Here is a 19,859-nt window from a genome sequence, read left to right as displayed (position 1 = left end):
AAAGCATGCTGAATCAGGTTACTTACCTGTGTAGTAGCATAATCTAAAAAAGCTACTTAAACTAATTGAAAATATACCATCCAGAGATGATAGCATACAGGAATTTTTTTTATGTGCTAGTGTTATGACTGTGGCACAAAAATACAGAAAAATATTTCATAGTAAAATAATTAATGTGCCAGAAAAACTTTAATCTGTTTCATATCAATATTGAGCATTGAAATGTACCTATAAGATTGTCAGTGGTACCTAACACTGATTACTTTGAAATTGAGTGCTTTAATGTGCTCAGTGTACATTTCCCTAGGATACAATAATACCTTTCAGAGATATAGGAAATATCTAGATTTATAACTACAATTGTTTAAATTTACCCTCATCCTTGAGAATCTCTGGAGACAGCATTTCTTTTCTAAAATGATTTTTAAAATTGTTAGTGTGATGAGAGTTTTACAACTGGCATTATTATTGAACAATAATAATATAATAATACTGAGAAGGAGATCATGTGTTACTTAGATAATAACTTTTCTTTTCTTTTCTTTTCTTTTCTTTTTTCTTTTTTTTTTTTTTTGCATGCAGACAGATTTTTTTTCCTCTATTGAGTCCTAGAAATGTAAAAGAGGAGTTAATATAATGCCATGTTTCGTAACCAAAGTCTATCATCGTGTGTTCCTTTTCACTGTTCTTTCCCATGTAAATGAATAGTGGGCTTCTCTCTGGAGTGTCAAAGGCACTAGGAAATAAAAGTCTCTGCATATGTGATATGAAGGAGTCTTAACCTGCTTGCACTTTTTTGCCTGTATTTGTCTGCCTGTGAGACTCTGGCACTTGCAGGCAAATTGTGGGGAAGGATGGGAACTCTTGAAAAATCAGAGCTCCCAGAAGAGACAATACAAAATACCTTGGGTCAAGCAGAACATACATTTGTGTTCCTCTAGATGGGATATAGATGGTGATAATCTAATTGACAAGGTGTGGGGGGGAAGGAAGCATGCATAACTAGATATAACCTTTGTTGCCCTTAAAATGACCTCAACAAATCCTGTGCTACAGAAAAGGGCCTGAGTCATTGTTGCTATAAAAATTTCATAGACACTTATATTGTGTGTTTTTGTGAGAAGACTGCTCTGTTTCTGGAAGACCTCTGGATACATAGTTAAAATGCAAGTTTGAGGGTTAGCTTCTGAAATGTTATATACTTCTGTGTCACTGATCTAATAAAGGTCAATAACATACCTCTGCAGTATCAGAGATTGTGAATTCCAGCATTTTAAAGTCTCATAGCATCTCTCATTTAACGGTCTCGTAGTCAGCCATTAAATCTTTGCAGCCCTGACTTAACTGAGCATCATACTATTCATATGAAGGCTTTAGTCCTGTTTTTCATCAGTGAAATCTGAATCATTTCATGTTCAAATTGGTGGGTAAAGTCACAGAGCAAACTAATGGAAGATTGGAAATGGAGTCTCCCTTGTGTTGCTTTAACCTCTCTGTGTATCATATTAATATCAAAACTTAAAACAGGCAGTTACCTATAAAACACTATAAAAAACTGTGAATACTAAATATTTTAAGTAGAAAATTACCATAAACAATGTGCATTGTCTTCTGAATCTGTCACATCTTTCAGTCACCAAGTGGTGAAAGCCCTGTCCCCAGCAAAGGTTTTTTCAGTTAGTTCTGGCACTGTGTGGGAGTTCCACTTTAGTCAGAACATAGGTAGCTTGTAGAGAAGTAGTTTAAAGAAAGTGCACTATACTGACTCTAAAGTGTCATCACATTTGTTAACACAGTTGTTATGTCTTGATTTATTTTACTCATGACACCTCAAGGTGGAGTAACCTGAAGCACAGGACACCTGGGCTTTAGGAGCTGTGAGCTGTTAGTGTGGAGTAACTGCAACTCTAATATCATCCTGCCCTTTTCCCTCCCTAGCCCACCATCCATGTCAAAGATTTCCCTTGACAGAAAGCCAGTGTTCTGGTGTTCTCTCAGCTTTATGTTGGACCATAAAAGTATAGGGTTGCAGAGATCAGCATTACATCATATTTCTGTCATTTATTATTTGAAGCCACTGAACAGCCACATGATTTGTGATAATGTTAAACTTACTGCCAAAGGCATGTTGTTTTGTGACTTGATAGCCTGTTTTGCTGCTGTACATTATTTCTCAGTAGCTGAATATTTTTCACCTGTGGGACTGTCAATTGACTTAAATACAGCACCAGAGCTTGATTGAATATATCCACCAAGTCATCTTGTAAGTAGAGGTTCTTAGTGAGTTGATCTAGTGTACATTTTAGAACAGAGACGAGTGGTGGAGTAGTCCCCTTCAAAAACTTTCCCTAGATAGTTTCATCAACCAAATGCACTATGAGCCCATTGACTATAACTCTGGCAGTGATGGATCTAGGATACCCGCAGGTGCATCTAAGTAAGCAAAATCTGAAACATTCTGCCATCCAACCAGCCCTGGCATTGCTGGTTTTTATGGCACATCATGTGAGAGTTGCGTGGCTTAGTTTTTGACCTGTGCAGTCCTTTCTCTACCAGAAGCTCACAATGGAGTAGTCTCACTATGTGTTTCCTTGCTAACTAAGGAAATACACTAGTGTATCTCTTTCAAGCAGGCCAAGTTGTGGTTGACTTCTCTGCCTGCTTCTTCTGACTCAACAAGGTGATCTTTAGCACTTCAATGAGGGAAGGCAGGAAAGAAAAGAATGTCAGAAATACTCAAACACTGAAAATATTTTCATACCCAGGTGGTCTCACGTGTCTCTATCATACAGCCTGTTGTTCATGGCTCAATAGGCTGCTTGACTTTAACCTGTCTGCCCATCCGTTGTTCCCAAGGCCAGCTGAATGTGCTTACCACCTCCTCAAAATAAGAGCAAAAATATAAGGGTCATCATTTGTAGTCTTCTTTGAAATGTATGTGTTCTGGTACATCATTTTGGGCACCACATTCACCAGGTTGCACATCTGGTGCTATTTTCAACTTTCTGTGTGTTAGGCAACAAAAACTGTGTGTTAGTTTGCAGAGTGGGCTGGTCTTCAAGCAAATCTGGAAGTTCAGCCCACTTCTTCTACCAGTGTCCTGCAGTGGCCGTAGTCCTGCTGCAGGGGAAGCTTTCTCAGCCAAGCCAGACTTTTACAAACTCTTTCCTGATTAACCCCTTGGATAGCTCCCAGTAGAGGAGAAAGATCTGTAGGGGAAGTTCCCAACTCCTTCTCTGCTTGTCTCTTCTTATCCCAAGGGGACGTCCTGTAGACAGTCACTGCCATCTGCTCAGCTTCTTTAGGCCATACCCTCAAGGCAGTGCATCAGGCAGAGGCATGTCTTCTTGCTGATGACTGACTCAGTAGAACTTCAGGAGCTTTCTAGTTTTTACTGTGGGATGCTGTGACCCTTTCATACCTTTATTGTTTCTAAGTACTATGAAACTAAAGCTGTTAATAGTGTATGCATATATTTTTATCTATCTTTTTTTGAAGAAAGAAATTAAAATCTATTGTGTATACTTGCTTTTGGAGCCTTTCAGATTCTTTTCTTCTTGTAGGTTGCACTAAGCATGAGTGGGTAATAGGTTTATTTCCTTAGAAAGAAGTTAGAAGTTCTTCACCTATTTCTGAGGATATAAACATTTTGTTTTTCTCATCTGCTAAAATTGTTTGAGTGTATCAGTATAGCAAAGACAAGTAAGTGAAGTACTAAATAAACGAGTGCTCAGTGGGGTTGCAAGACTTACTGTAAAACTATTGTAAATTAGTCCTTTCTGGAAAACTCAAGTGTCTATGCAGCAAGCTAAATGACTGTCTAGATGATATGTTATCAGGTTCAATATTGGGAACGGTGAAGCAATGTAGAATTGTAGGAAAATGGTAAACTTAAATACTTTACAGGGTGCTATGTTAATGGTTTAGAAAAGAATGAATCGAGTTTTGTGACATTATCTTCTGACTCTACAGCAGAGATCATTAAAAAGTTAGTAAGATGTTGTGATATGTAAAGATAAAGAATAGTTAATATCATATGCTATAGAAATCAATGGTTTGAGTTTATCAGTGTTTCTTTGAACTATTGATCATCCCATCTCAGAAAGGGCCATTGCAGATTTAGGAAGACCTCATGGAAAGAAAAAAATAGTTGTGGATCTAAATAAATACTTGTGAAAGGAGACTGAAGAACCTGGGATTTTTTATTTCACCAGAAAAGAAGTCTTTTTATTTAAAAATGCTGTGTTGGATAAGAGTCATATCCAGCATTATGATAGATATTACTAACAAATTTTGTACATGATGTAAAAATTCACATGTCAAATTATAAACCAGTGGCTGATTAGAAGGACTATTTCAGGTCAAAGCATAGATTAATCGTCTTCTGGCTTCTGTTTGGTTTCTGGGTTTCCGTTTGTTTACTGCTTTCATTTTTTCCCCTAAAGCATCCTGTGCTGGCATTATCAGAGGCAGGATACTTGAGTAAATGAACCACAGATCTGATCTGGGGCAACAGTTTCTACAGTGCTATTTATATGTTGTGTTTCTTAGAAAATCAGACCTTTCTTTTAAATAGACTTCAGTGGAGACTTAAAACTGGCTAAAAGCACATGATGGTTGGAGCATTCATTTTTATTTTTGCAAGAAAAGTGTGACAGTTTGCACATGGCACAGACAGGAATGAATGAAGTCATTTCTTCCTTTCCCCTCTATTCCTCTAGCTCTCTGAAATGAGGCTTTTAGTACCTGCCATATAATAGCTTTCCTCTTCCATACGAGTGCAGTGGCAGTCTGGTTTCCCACAGAAAGATTTTCTTAATGCCTTTTCACACTTTTCATGCTGTGGTATTCTTACAGTAGTTGATAGATGTTCTTATAAAGGGTAAATCATAGGAAATTATTTAGGGAATTCTAGCAGTAATTTAGGACAGCCATCATTAAATGTACCATGCATTTATTAATGAAGAATACTGGTAAATCAGTAGGTTCTTTAAGGCAGAATAGGAATGTGAAGTAAAAGATACTCTCTTTCCTACGTTCTTGACTTGCTTCAAGTCAATTATTTAGGTAGTGTTAGTCTCCATGATGATTATTGCTAGCATCTAAATATGCTGCTGTCTAAATATGTAAATGAGTATAAGTTTCATACATTTTGGTTAGTCTCTTTGAGCACAAATGTGAATATATTTATTTACATCTTAATACATATATCCTTCTAAAGTGTAAGATCTTAATAGTGAAAGGCGTTCTATATGGAAGATTCTTGCAAGAAGAGGTGTGGGATTTTGCAGATTACAACATGGGGTCTAAAGCCAAGATGAACTACTATCAAAATGCCCAAACTTCAGAAAATGCTAAGCGTGTATTTATTTATTTTTCCACCAAGTAGCACTTAAATGCATGCTTACCTTTTTAAGCATGCAGTTTAAGTTCCATTTGTTTTACTGAGACACTGGCATCTGCTTGCTTAAGTGTAAGAGTGTGTTCATAAAGAGACTCAGTCCATCAGTTGGGTACTTGTTTACCCTGTCTTTGGTAGTCTTGGTTGTTTGCTTAAAGTTAAGCATGTACATATGGGTTGGAAGCTCAAGGCTTTAAACATATTTACCCTCTGAAGATGAAGCTATTATTCTAAACCTGAAATATATAAATCATCCCACAAATCATCTGGAAAACATAGAAGTTCATTCAGTGCTCTTATTTAATATTTAATGGTAGTTTTCACACACATGGTCTTCTCTATATCATCACTTAACAGTGTGGATAAAGCAGTTCATATTTCATACAGCACAATTTATAGTCTCTGTTCCAAGAATAGAACTAAAAGCTAATGTGAAAACCTCAAGAAAGTGTATCATTCCTAACTGTATGAATTACTAGTGGCTGGCATATCTTTCACAGAGACATATTCAATATCACATAAATTATTTAGCAAATATGTAATCATATGAGTGTATCTGCATTACTATATTAAATGAAAGAATCTATTAATGTCAGTGATATGGGTATAACAGATTTTTAAAATAATATATAAGCCACGCCATATAAAAGCCTCTGATCTCTGAGGTGATGTGTGTAAACATGGGCCAATCGTACCTTAGTGTTTTATCATTTCCATCATTTACTGAGTAACAATGTTGTTAAGGATGCTTTTGTCTATCACAAAGTGCACAGTTTAAAATATATAAAACGTACACATAGCTCAGATGAAATGGCTGCAGAAATACATGAATATCCTGTCATTTTAACAGGGTGATGTGAATGTTCCATTAATGCAGGAGGAGGCTTTTTGCATTTATTTATTTTTTCTTCTGAAGGAAATATTTTTGAAAGGGCGCATAATTAACAACATTGGCATTTAAATAGTTCCTGTCTAACATTTGAAGATTCTGGAGCTGAATCAAACTTAATGGAGAGGATCAGATTAGTCTAGAGCCAGGATCCTACTTTTTGTGGAGAGAAGAAAAACATTATATAACGCGCATTAGTATTTAACAGTACTTGCAACATACTTCTGTAATTACAGTAAGGAATGCAACCGAGCTAGTATAGGCCATTTACTTCATAATGGCCCTATCAATATTTTCTGAGTGCAGCAAAATTGTCAGGTGACCCTGCATTTGTGAGAGTGGCATTTTATACCTGCAGTTTTCTCCTGTTGCTGATGTTATTATGGAAGAACATTTTGCATATCTGTGAAACTTTGTTTTGGTTTGTTTTAACTTTTCCTGTGGCACCCGAGACAGCCATGGTGAGCTTACCATAGCAGCTCTCTCACTGGTTATCACTCTGTCTCTCCAGGGCACTCCCTGCCTCCCTTGCTTTGCTCCCCTGCTCCCCCCACCTTTCACTGTTCTTCCCTGTATTCTTTCCACTCCTCTCTTTTCTCTGATTGCTTTTTCTTCCCTCTTGGTCAACATGGCTCTTCATCCGGTTTACCTGGCTAGTTCTGCTCTCTTTCTATCCCTTTTCTTACTCTTTTGCCTGGTCATCTTTTCTGTCTCTTTCACTGATTCAGCAGGATGCTGGAGATCTGGACTCAACTCCCATTTCTGCCCTAGCCTTGCTCTCTGAGCAGTTACATGGGCCTGGATACATTTTGCAGTAAGTGAAGCACCTATGTAGAGAGACGTGTGTAACAGGAGGCAATTTAGCGCTCCAAAGTTCTTCCCACCACCTCTCTTAAGCTTCTTGTGTGGCTAAAGGGGTATGACAGCAGCTGTGGAAATGCTCGGGTTGCCAAGGCTCTTGTGGAGTCTCTGTGCAGGGAGGAAGGGTCAGAGGTGGTGAATGGGAAGACAAAGATTTTGCTAGTTTCCCTCTCCATCTGGTAATCCAAAGCTTTTTCTTTCTTTAATCAACTTGGGAGCAAAGAGGACATGCCATACTGTCCTTTGACCATTTTTCTCCTCCTTTTGTGCTGAGCCATGTGTAGCTTTGCAACAGGTGGTGACATGTGCTGCAGTTTTGAAGAATAGACTTGTCTGGAGGCTGCATCAGCTGTATAACAGGCCTCTGTAATGTACCTTAATAGCTTTAAAAGTTTTCTCTGGCCTTTGCGCTTTATTCAAGTCATAATTCATAGCTCTATAGCTTTCTTTTGGACTGAATTATAGCTCCCAGTCATTACATGAATGTGAAATAGAACTTTTTTTCCTAAAAAGAAGTTATTCTTTTGAACATATCTGTTAAATATATGTCCCAATGCTCTTTAAAAAGTTCTTGCCTGTACTTTTGTGGCTGATTTATGGATTATGACTTTTTAAAGCAAAAGTAATTTTCTGTGCTATTGCTGGGTACTTTGTATTAAAGTAATGGAGTAGTCAGCATGGCTTCACCAAGGGGAAATCATGCCTAACCAATCTGATAGCCTTCTATGATGGAATGACTGGCTGGGTAGATGAGGGGAGAGCAGTGGATGTTGTCTACCTAGACTTCAGCAAGGCTTTTGACACTGTCTCCCATAGCATCCTCATAGACAAGCTCAGGAAGTGTGGGTTAGATGAGTGGACAGTGAGGTGGATTGAGAACTGGCTGAATGGCAGAGCTCAGAGAGTTGTGATCAGTGGCACAGAGTCTAGTTGGAGGCCTGTAGCTAGCGGTGTCCCCCAGGGGTCAGTACTGGGTCCAGTCTTGTTCAACTTCTTCATCAATGACCTGGATGAAGGCACAGAGCGCACCCTCAGCAAGTTTGCTGATGATACAAAACTGGGAGGAGTGGCTGATACACCAGAGGGCTGTGCTGCCATTCAAAGAGACTTGGACAGGCTGGAGAGGTGGGTGGAGAGGAACCTCATGAAGTTCAACAAAGGGAAGTGCAGGGTCCTGCACCTAGGGAGGAATAACCCCAGTCACCAGTACAGGTTGGGGGTTGACCTGCTGGAAAGCAGCTCTGCGGAGAAGGACCTGGGAGTGCTGGTGGACACCAAGTTAAGCATGAGGCAGCAATGTGCCCTTGTGGCCAAGAAGGCCAATGGTATCCTGGGGTGCATCAGGAAGAGTGTTGCCAGCAGGTGGAGGGAGGTGATTCTCCCCCTCTACTCAGCCCTGGTGAGGCCACATCTGGAGTACTGCGTCCAGTTCTGGGCTCCCCAGTACAAGAGGGATGTGGCACTACTGGAGCAAGTCCAGCGAAGGGCCACAAAGATGATGAGGGGACTGGAGCATCTCTCTTATGAGGAAAGGCTGTGAGAGCTTGGCCTGTTTAGCTTGGAGAAGAGAAGGCTGAGAGGAGATCTTATCAATGTGTACAAGTATCTGAAGGGAGGGTGTCGAGAGGATGGGACCAGACTCTTTTCAGTGGTGACGAGCGACAGGACGCGAGGCAACGGGCACAAACTGAAACACAGACACTTCCATCTGAACATGAGGAAAAACTTCTTCACTGTGAGGGTGACAGAGCACTGGCACAGGTTGCCCCGAGAGGTTGTGGAGTCTCCTTCTCTGGAGATATTCAAAACGCGCCTGGATGCAATCCTGTGCAATGTGCTCTAGGTGACCCTGCTTGAGCAGGGGGGTTGGACTAGATGATCTCCAGAGGTCCCTTCCAACCTCAGTGATTCTGTGATTCTGTAATGGCAGTGTGACAAGAACTCCCAAGAGCAAAGAATATTGTTTTTTTTGCATTTTAAGTATTCGTTGTAAGTTAATGTGAATGCTGTGCTACAGCTGTGGGACAAGAATCTTTTATTCAGTTGAAAGAAAAAAAACAACAGGCAAACACTGGACAGATTTCATTTAAAAAAGAAAGAACTGTTCGTTAATTGTAACAAAAAAGCTAACCACTTCATTGGAGTTAATGTTTAAAGATGCTGAGCCTCAGGGTTTCAGAATACAAATGAGTTACCATGGTTTACACTGGCACCCAGAAATGAAGTAATGCCCTCTTCTTCATGGCTGTTGTGCTTGTGCCTGTACTTATCCTATGCTTATCTGCTTTATTTACACACGTGCTGAGGCCCCATCATGCTCCTCTTTGGGTGTAAATGGGCCTTATACTGCTGGAAGAGTGTAGAAGAAGCTAGAGGGCAGATGATGTTTGAACAGATCAGGCTAACAAGGGTGCAGTGAATTCCTTTTCTAAGGGATTTTTTTTCTTCTCTTGTTTTCAGTACTGCTTTGTATCCTGAAGACCTGAGTTAACATCCCATCCAACTCAAGTGGGCTGTTGCTCTGTGTATTAGTGCAAATTCTTCCCCTCCTCCTAATGTGTATGCTTTTAGTGCTCTGAAATGTCTCCCTGTCAACAGCCATCTCTCCCTCACTCTGTCCCAGTTTGTTCCTTTATCTGTGGGTGAGATGGGCTCCTGCAGTTGTTGTGTGAATAGTGGGATTGAAGCGGGACGTAAAGCCCCTTGAAAGCTGGTAAGAGGCATGGTTTGTTCTGCGTTAGGGCAGAGGAGGTGATTGTGTGAGATGTAGCTTCCTTCTTAGACAGGCGACAAGTATCGTAAGTTCAATCAGTTGTGTTATTTCATCCAAGTTTAGTTAGAGGGAAGGAGCATTGCAGGTTTCTTCCCAGTTTACGTGCGTCTTAGAAGCCTGCTTCAAACACATTTGAGGAACAGCAATTGGGAGTGAAGTGAGCAGGCTTCTCTCTCATTCTTCTCCTACCTTTGCACACAAACACCAAGCTGTAGTAAACTCTGCGCTGCAGGGTGAAGAGCAAAATTAAGAGCGGGTATGAGCACGCCAGACTTCTCAGCACATCCGTATTCCATCTGCGTTACTGGCTGTTAGCCAAAGTGCTGCTTGGGCTAATAGCATTCAAACTCTCCATAGCAAGAGCTAAATTAGGATTATTTGCAAAGGATCCAGTTGTAGTGTACTTGTCCTCACCTTTGCCTTTTCCTTTCAGAAAGCATTAACAGGAGCTTGGAAAAGGCTGTTTATTTGGAGAAGCTGTTTGTTTCCATCTGTTTTTCATGACAACAGGAAAGATGCAGTAAATCCTAAAGGCTTGATGACCACGGTACACTTTCAGACCCCAGCTGCTCCTGGAAAAAAATCATTGAGGGCAGGATGCATCTTGCCTACCTCCCACTGTGTGAGGCTTAATTTAATCTGGGTTTCTAGGCTCCAGCAATCAAGGATAGAGAAGTGTGTCTGGAGATGCCCACTCTCTCAGTTGATGGTGAAATTAGAAACTGAGCTTAGACTAGACACCTGAAGTTTGGGTGCATTAAGTATGATGTGATGATGCAATTCCTGCCTTGAATTATGACATTATCAGTTCCATTTTAAAGAGAGTTGTTTTATTCTGAGGGATTTCTTTGGAGAGCTAGAATCCAGCTCTAGGAACTCAGTGATAAGGTTTGCTCCCCCATACTGTTTTAATCAGTATAGCTCCACTGTCTACTGTGAAGGCCCATTGTAGATCCTCAGTGGGCTTTGTAGGGCTATTCTAAAGAGCTATTTCAAATTCAGAGACTTTGGATAGGGTGAGGCAAGCTCTTACTACATTTTATAAATTTTTTTCTGCTGGACAGTGAAAGACTCTTGGCATTTTAGTTGACTCCATTTGACTCTCCTTGATGTGGGATTAATTTTAACTGGAAACCAATAAACTATACGGTGAGTTTACATGTGCACATTTTGGAGTGTATAGCAATAGATAAAAAGAAAATATTCTCGGTGGAAATTGTATCACATGTTCCTTGCTGTCTTTCTACCTGCCAGTTTAGCAGTAATGTGGAATCTTCTGTCCTCTCTTTGGAGTGCCAGACTGTTTGAAAGTGGTTGTTTCCTGGGACTTAATGCCCCAAGAATTATGTTCATACTGTATTTAAAAGTTTAACCTCATCTTTCAACAGAGTTTAGTTGAGCTAGCCATGCATTTATTTTGAATCTGCTCTTTTTTTTTTTTTTTAAATACACGGAGAGTTTCACCAGCATGCCATATGCATTTCAACTGATCCATGTCGTAATCCTCTCAAATCAGGATGATTAAAGAATTATTTACTTTTTTATGTAGAAAGCTCTTTGTGCAAGATTTAAATATGCCACTTTTTCAAAAAAATCCAGTAGACTGCAAGCTGGCATTTCAGATTTTGTGACATATTAGGCATGCTATTAATGTTATGATTGGATTCATGTTGCACTAGTAGAAACATAAATAATATTGAATATATTATGTATAACAGTAGCTACAACTGGAAATGTGGGGTTTTAGACCTTAGATTAGTGTAGCTGTATCATTAGAATTTGGGCTTATAAAAGTGATGCCAAAACCATGTTAAGTTTTCATCATCTCAGTTTAAGGTTAAAAAAAATAGTATTTTTTGTTTTGCACCTACTCTGTGAATAGTACAGGAGGAAGTTGAACAGGAAAATAGAAAATTCAGAAACTTAATAGAAAATTCCTGTAAGGGAGCACCTTGACTTTTGCAGCCTATTCCATTCAAATATAGTAGTTTAACTGTGATCACGTTGATAGTAAAGTAGCCCCCCACCCCCTCAAACAAGGAAACAAGTCCTAGAAATACTAGAATGTGAAGTCTGAATTCTGGCTATGAATTGGAGAAGTACTATATTGGAGATGGGCTGAGCCAGTCCACAGTATTTCAGATCTAATTTTGAGTATCACGAGGCCTTAGAAGTTAGGAATCATTTCAATTTCCTGGTATTACCATTGGCTAAATAAGAAAAGAAAGGGGCAATACGTAATTAAAAGGAAAACTGCACAGACCATCAGGTATGGCAGCTGTTCCTGGTATCATGCTCTGAATTGCTTTCAATGAAATTGTGAATTTGCCAAAGAGTATAAATCTGAACTGCAGAATATCAGCTGTGCATTCTGAGCTGAAAGTGTTACTTTTCATGTTTTCCTGCTGACAACTTTTAGGATTAAAAAAATATTTGTAGTTAAAACATGGAAGTATAGACCAGATCACTGCTGTGCTATCAATGCAGGTGGAAACTGTGCTAAAGAGAGATCCTCTTGTTCCTTATTTGCAGAGATTTTATAGGATTTAGAGGTTTATTCCTTTCATGATAGGAGATACAACTGCAGTCTATAATAAGAATGCGAACCCTTGTTGCTGTGAGAGTTTATCACAGTGCCAAATCACCATAGTCAGCATATACTAAAACCAATGGGAAACTAAGATGATTTTAAACCTTGCAGCTTCTTTCTCTAAGCACATTGTGAGTTTCTTTGGGTTTGACTTTTTGTTACACTAATACATTTCAAAACATAAAGAGGGCAAACAGTACTTGACAGAAGTCATGTTGCTTGCTTCAGTGCAGGATCGAGCGTAAGTGCTCTGATGCTCCATTTGGAAGGAGTGGAACAGGGCAGAGCAGGACAGACGTTCTAGGGCTGCCCATTTGCTTTGTGGCAGTTTGGCATGAGGACTAAGTTGCACAAGGCACAGCAGAGACCCACGAGAACACTGCGCTTGGAACGGACATGGAATCAAAAAAGATCAAGGCTCAACAGGAGTTGCTTTATTAATTCAGATAGGCAAGGTCTTAATGATCTGTCATTTAAATAAATTAGACACATTAAAAACAATAAATGAGGTGAACGATCAAAGTGGGGGAAGGGAGATAAAGCATTATCATATACTCTTTTTTTTTTTTGAGCCTTTTATATAAGGAGATGACTAAGCTCTTGCAGCTGACTGAGGCGGCTTTTTTTTGCTCTAACACAACCAGATTTCCTATCAATAGAGGAGACTGCTTCATACAAGGTTATCCTCTAGAAGCACCTTTTGCAGTTTCTGTTGAGGTAGTCTGATGTCAGCAGTCTGTAATGTTGGGAAATCCTATTAGAAATTCAGTATGTTCTGAAGAGAGGAACTAACTGTTTAGAAACTTGAGACCACATTAGTATCAGGTGAAAAAAATACATGTTTTCTTATTGTTTCTACAAATTTCGTATGTATATTACTACCAGTTTCTTTTTAATTTCGTCACTTTTTGGTGACAAAAGTCACAGACACACACTCAAACCTGTCACCAAAGCAGTGACTTCTCATTGGAAATGGGCCTTGCACAACAATGATACTTTGAAATAAAATAATAATAAAAAAAAGAAAAGAAAAGAAAATCATGTTGTAGACAGACATAAATGCATGTCCTCCTTATCCCTCTTAGCAATCTATTCAATTTAATGAGCCACAGATTTTTTACATTTTGTTTTTAATTTGATTTAACATTTTTATGAGGTAGCCTCTGTGGTAAATCACATTAATTTTTTTTTATAGTCACATTTACTTTCTTGCTTACATGCAGAGCTTGCAGTTAATAAATGCATCTGATTTCCATAAAATATTCAGGGCAGGCCATTATTACAATGATTTTTTTTATCCCTACTGCTAAACTTCAATCAGTTTCAAATTCGAAATGCATTAAATGACTTTGTATAATGTTGTAATTTCTGCTGCAATAAATGTTTTATAGTTAATGCTGTTTAGGAAAGTAGCTTATACCAGAGCCATTAATTGCTTTGCTTAATTATTTACAATATATAGATTTCTTACCAGTTATTTCAATGTATAACTCATTTACTATTTATTAAAGTCATATATTTTTCTTATTTATCAAAGTGAACCAAAGTATTTCAGTGAGGATAAGCTGAAATACTGAATGGCATCAGACAGAAAATGGTCTTTGTGCTTTTTTTTTTTTTTTTTTGGAGGTTTGCTCAAAGTTATACATGCACTGATTCATGGCTTCTTTCGCTAGGTATTGAATTGAGTGACTGCACAGTATGGTGAACATCTGGATATTTAGAGAATAGATAATGTGTTTTCAGGTGAAATGTTGTTAGTCAAAATGTTTGGGCATTTATAATTTTGCCATTGCTGATTTATTAAATCTGTTCTGTACCTATTAGGGAATTAGTTGGCAGCATAAAACATCTAGAAAATTTGTCTGAATGGTCAGTGGAGGACTCTCCTTTACACAAATGATTTCTTAGGTGCCACAAAGCCAGCATAGCTAGCATGCATAAGGGGACACGGCAGAGTAGGTAACAGAGAAGATGAAGATCCTTGGCTACTAGAGTTTGTAGCTGCAAGAAGCATAATTTAGAGCAGTTTGACATTGTCTTAAATTACATTGGTTTTATTTTTTCATTGATTACAATGTCACGGAGGTGGAAAGGTAATGGAGGAATACCATCCTCTCTTTTCTTATCTTCACTGAAACCAGCTCAGGACTGAGACACTTATTTTTATGAAATACCTCTGGCCAAGTAGAAAACTGAACCTGACTCTCTGTGCCTTTATCCTACCAAAAAATAATACTGATATCCTCTGGACCTGATTTCCAAAGAGCTAACCCTTCTGAAAGCATCTTCCCTCATGTTATTTCACCACAGTTTTCTACTGAAAATGTTCCCTTGTTCTTACTATTTGTGCAGTTCCAGCACTGCTGTCTGTGAAGATTAGCCAAACACTGGGCACCAGTGTTTCAACAGCCGTATTAGCTGACTGTTTAGGGCAGGTAGAGTTGGTTCACTGCATTTTTTTAAAACACTAGATACCTCTCTCTGGTAAAGCTGTTAACCTGTTCCATGTGTTTTTTCACAGTAACCTGCTCGAGGCTTTTGGGAATTGAGAGCTTGGAGTAATCTGGAGTCTCTTCAGATTTCATAGGTCTTTCTGTGCGATTATGGAGCTGGAGAAGAGCTGATGCAGAGCAAAGCTCTTGAGGAAGCTCCATAGGAAAGCACTTGCAGTTACTTTTTTTTTTTTTTTAATTCCTTCAGCCTGAAGCCAAAGAATGCTGTAGGAATTCTTTTCCCAGACTGTAAAGTCTCCATCCAGAATCCTACTAAATGTTGTTCATTAAAAACAAGAAAAATATTCAAGAAACCAAGAAAAATATTTGTCTGAAACAGCATTTTTTTTCATTGCTGCTTTTTGCTGCACCTCTGATCACAAACTAATTATGTAGAACATCTGAACTCACAAATTCAATTTTAAGTAGGTACTTACTTAGAAATGCCATTTCATTTCTCGGGCTTTCCTGAAGGAAAGATCCTCTCAGCAGCTTAAACTGACATGAGTACCTGTTGGTTTATTGTTTCCTCTCCTCGCATTCATCCAAGCATCTACTCTTCTGCTGCCTGTGACCTCCTTTCTGTATTTAGTCTTCCTGCCAGTCCACTGCGCTCTGTTTCTTCCCTTAATTTCCACCAGTGTGTTTCCTCGTCTTCCTCTTTGCTCCTGTACAGTTCCTCATTCCATCCTTTTTATGCCTCCTCACATTATTCTGCCCTCATCATCTCCCTCTGTGTCCATATCCTCTGTTTATCCTCTTTCCAGTTGCCTGCTCCTCTTGAGCTCCTTTCTCCACTTGTGATCTGTTCCCTCCTCATCTGTGGGTCCTTCTCATTCTCCCCCTTGCCTGAGCTACTGAACATGGCTCTGCTTTAAAATAATCAGAAATAATTGGAGAGGACATCTGTGTTTGCTAGAGGTGACCTTATTTCTCTCTGCATAGGGTATAAAGAGACAATGGTGATTTTTAGCTCAAGGCAGACAGCTTTCAGACAATGACTGGCAAAATCCAAAAAATTCCCGTCTCTTCTGGTTGTCTGGACACCTTGGAAAAATGTCCTCACATAAGATCAGGAGCCTCTCAGTAATATTTTGCTTGGCCTGTTGACTGAAGCAGCACTTCATGTGGGAGGGTGAACTGAGAACCTACCTGGAAATAAATCCTCTGATGTATGTTTTCCAGCAAACAAAGCTGTAGGGAGACATTTTGGAGCTCAAGGTGCCCTTGAATCCTTTGCTGTCATCGTCTTTTACTCAACCTGGAGGAAATGGGTGGAGAAGACAACAGTTTGACTGTAAGGCTTGGAGCCTAATATTTTCCTTTCTTACCCCCTTTTGGAGCTCTTCAGCCCCAACGTTACTATGACCCTGTCTATGGCCACCTCCATGTTTGAATTTGCAATCAGTTTGAGACACAGAAAAGTCAGTATTTGTTCTTGTATGAGGAGCATGTTTAATCTACAGTATTTTATGAACCATTTGAGGTAGATGTAAACGTTCCATCTAATGGAAGTGCTGGGAATTCTCTTTTCAGTAAGGTACCGTACTTATTTCTAACTTTAGTAGAGATTGCAATATAAGTCTATAACAGTATAGAATGATGACTTACAAAAATGTTATTTCATGCAATTTATTGAGGTTTCTAAAATGCCTTGTTGTTTTTTCCTCCCTTAGAGACATGTATAGAAATTGACTAATGATTTAGAGACAGAGATGTGAAATATTGCATCAATAAAGATTTTTGTGCTTTTTTTTTTCTAAACCGAAAAGCATTTATGAAATATTACCTATAAAATATGTAGCAAAAATACCCAACATAACACATTTGCTTGGGAGGAGCCAAGTACCTCACTCGCAGCATTGATAATAGTGATTAAGGTGGCCTCCAAACTTCTGCTGAGAAGATCTTGACATAGAATTACATAAGCAAGGAGTATGTTGGCCTATCACTCAGCCTCCCTTCTCTAGATATTTGTAAATTAGCATGCAAAAATCGTAAATATGTCTTCTATCTAAAATAGATAGCAGCAACACTAATAGTTTTTTACTTTTTTGCTATTTTCTTAATATATTTTTAAATCAAGTTAAATTTTTGTACATAATTTTGAACCTTTTGTGTTTCTTTTCACTTTTGGAACCAAAAGACAAGAAGGATACATGTCCTAATGTAAGCCTAACTTAATTCCTTGGCATTTCCTTTGGAATTTTGGATTTGTTTCTGTGTTATCTTATGACTTTGCCATTTTTCAGATAGTGTCATTTTTTTCTTCACCTGTTCTGTCACATTTCAGACTTAAGTGTTTTTCTGCCTTCCCTGAATATTAATGGTACTTGTGTTTTGGGCATTTGTCTTCGATGCTTTCATGTTTGCAAAGAGGTAAATAATTCATTTCTCTTTTCTTGTTGATTTTCTTATTTCTTTAAATAATTTTTCCTTTTCCTTTTCTAACAATAAATCTTTTATTGCATCTCTGAGGAACGAACTAACGATCTCTTCTGTCGTGTGCATTTGAAATATGTTATTCTCTTAATGACTTGTTTTCTGGAGAGAACATTGCTGTTCTGAAAATGGGATGATTTCCCACTTTGCCTGAAGACACTGTCCCTGAAGTATTTGGAGACTTTTGTGCTCATTACCCCTTCCCGTTGCAGCCTGCCATGTAGTTTCAACATCTTTCTACTCTATGGAAGGGCGGAAATGCTACTTCACTTTAGAGTGCTTTCCATATAAGACACGCAATAAATGGCAGTATCCTTGAGAGATACTGGATCTCTTTCCATTTATGACCAGCTTTCCGAGCACACACCTGTTAGAAAATTCTTGGGGGAAATCTCATGGGGATTTCAATTTTTGCATATCGAAACCCCCCTGTTAGTAGGTTCTTAGGTACAGTCTTTTGAATGGGAATGTCATTTGCATGATCCAGTTAGAAACTTATTGTCTTCTCCCCTCCTCCCACACTACTGGTTTTATGATTAAGATTTGTGAAAGTTTTCTTTTTTTCATTAAAAAAACACTCTCCTTGTGTTGAGTTCAGTTGTTGGATTATTCAGCATAGCCCTGAGGCTGATCTGCCCTTTTAAGGTGGTTTAAAACTGGCAATCCTCAACTCTTGGGATGAATTTTGTAGATTTGGCCTCCTGGCCATGTTCATCTCTTGCCCTGCCTGAGAGGAACCTGATGAATTACCTGTGCACCAAAGTCCTTTTATCTCCGGAGGCCAGACAATCCCTGTTTTGGTTGGAAGACCTGGGGATCTTGAAGATAAGGATGCTATTACAGACTCTACAGGGAATAGTGGTGGTATTAAATGCATTTCTCTCAGATGAAGATTGACTTTTTATAGTTCAGTGAGCCAAGGAATCTAGTACAAGCCACTGAGGTTGTTTTCTCAAGCTACTTAAGGGAAGGCCTTGAATTAAGAGAATCATCATGGTGGTGTTTTCAAGAAACACTTTGAATTTTCCTCTCAGAATATGGTTGTGATCTAAATCTCAGTCTCGTATTTATGATAAGCAGCAGCAACGATAATATCAGATAAGAGAAACAGAACCTTCTGTTCTTTAAAGTAGTACACTTGACAAGTGAGCTGAACCTGCGGACCTTATCTCCTGGAGAAGTTGAAGCAAATATTTTTTTCTGTTTTACTTCAAAATTATGAGGCAGTTTTTGTGTTACTGTGCTCTGAAAAATGAGAAATATGAAGTTCATTGGTTACTTGAGAAAACAGAAGAAGCATCTTCAGATGCATTCTGCTGCCACTGTGGACTGTTCCCTGTTCTTACTGCTGAATTTGTCAAGAAAGCCATCTCAGCCTAGGGGGTCCTTAATGAGACCACATTCAAAGGTCAAAGGTTTACTGTATTGCCAGCAAATACTAGATGTCTTTTCGTTGGCTCCAGTGAGACATAATCCAACAGACACACTATATTTAATAATCCAAAGGGAAATGAGAAAAGAAAATGACTATTTCCATGCTACATTTGAAGATAGGATCTTTTTCAAAAAGCACCAAGATGTTTAGGACAAGAATCCAACCAGTGGTCCTAAGAACCCTGTGGCATTTTTCAACATTGGCACTTTCAGAGGACAAGTACTGTAGATCTTTTGGTGAAAGTTTCCAGCAGGACCAATTCCCAGCTACTTAAGCTGCTATATCCATCAGAAAATCTCTTGCCTAAGCTGCAGTTGGCAGTGCCAGTCAGGAATATCACTGTAAAGTTCCTTAGGCTTCCACATTTCTGCCTCTTCATTTCAAACTGTGAAATGACTTTCACTTCCTAGTGCTTTTGTCACTGGCCTGGTAGTAGACATCTATGGCCATCTAGATGAGTGTGGCACCTTCCCCTCTGGATAACCATTTTCAGTGGCAGGATATCCCTCAGAACTTTGATTCCAGGATAAACCTCATCCTTGTTTCTCATAGTGATGAGAAAGTAACTGGAAAACAAACTTTCAGACTAGTCAACACCGTAACTTTTTATGCAGATGGATTCAAGATTTCTGTAAGTCTCTTTTGTTACTTGTTCTTATCTGTGATTTGTCCACCTTCCCAATGGTTCTGTGAGTGGTTGCATGTTTCACAAGGCTGTCAACTTTATTTGTGTCAAGCATTGGAGATCAGTTTGCATGTTCAGTTGATATTAACAAGTTCACATCCTTTTATGAAGAATTAAGAGGCAGTCCAAGACAGCGCAAATGAATTTTCCTCTTTCATATTGTAGTTGCTCATTACGTTGGATGTGAACACAATGGCATAGGACCATATGTCTTTCCTAAATAGATGGGGAGGGAGGGAGATGATTTAGACTAAACCTCTGTATTTTTAATTTCTGGGCTCCTTTCTG

At 38.9% G+C, this 19,859-nt stretch overlaps 1 protein-coding gene across 1 annotated transcript in view; it reads left to right on the top strand.

Annotated features, from left to right (window-relative positions):
* The window catches only part of DCDC2 (doublecortin domain containing 2), a 69,959-nt gene that overhangs the window by 34,921 nt on the left and 15,179 nt on the right, over window positions 1–19,859 (top strand). The window lies entirely within an intron of this gene.

Source organism: Apteryx mantelli, chromosome 2 (assembly GCF_036417845.1).
Source record: "Apteryx mantelli isolate bAptMan1 chromosome 2, bAptMan1.hap1, whole genome shotgun sequence".
NCBI lineage: Eukaryota > Metazoa > Chordata > Aves > Apterygiformes > Apterygidae > Apteryx > Apteryx mantelli.
This window is presented reverse-complemented; position numbering and strand designations above follow the sequence as displayed.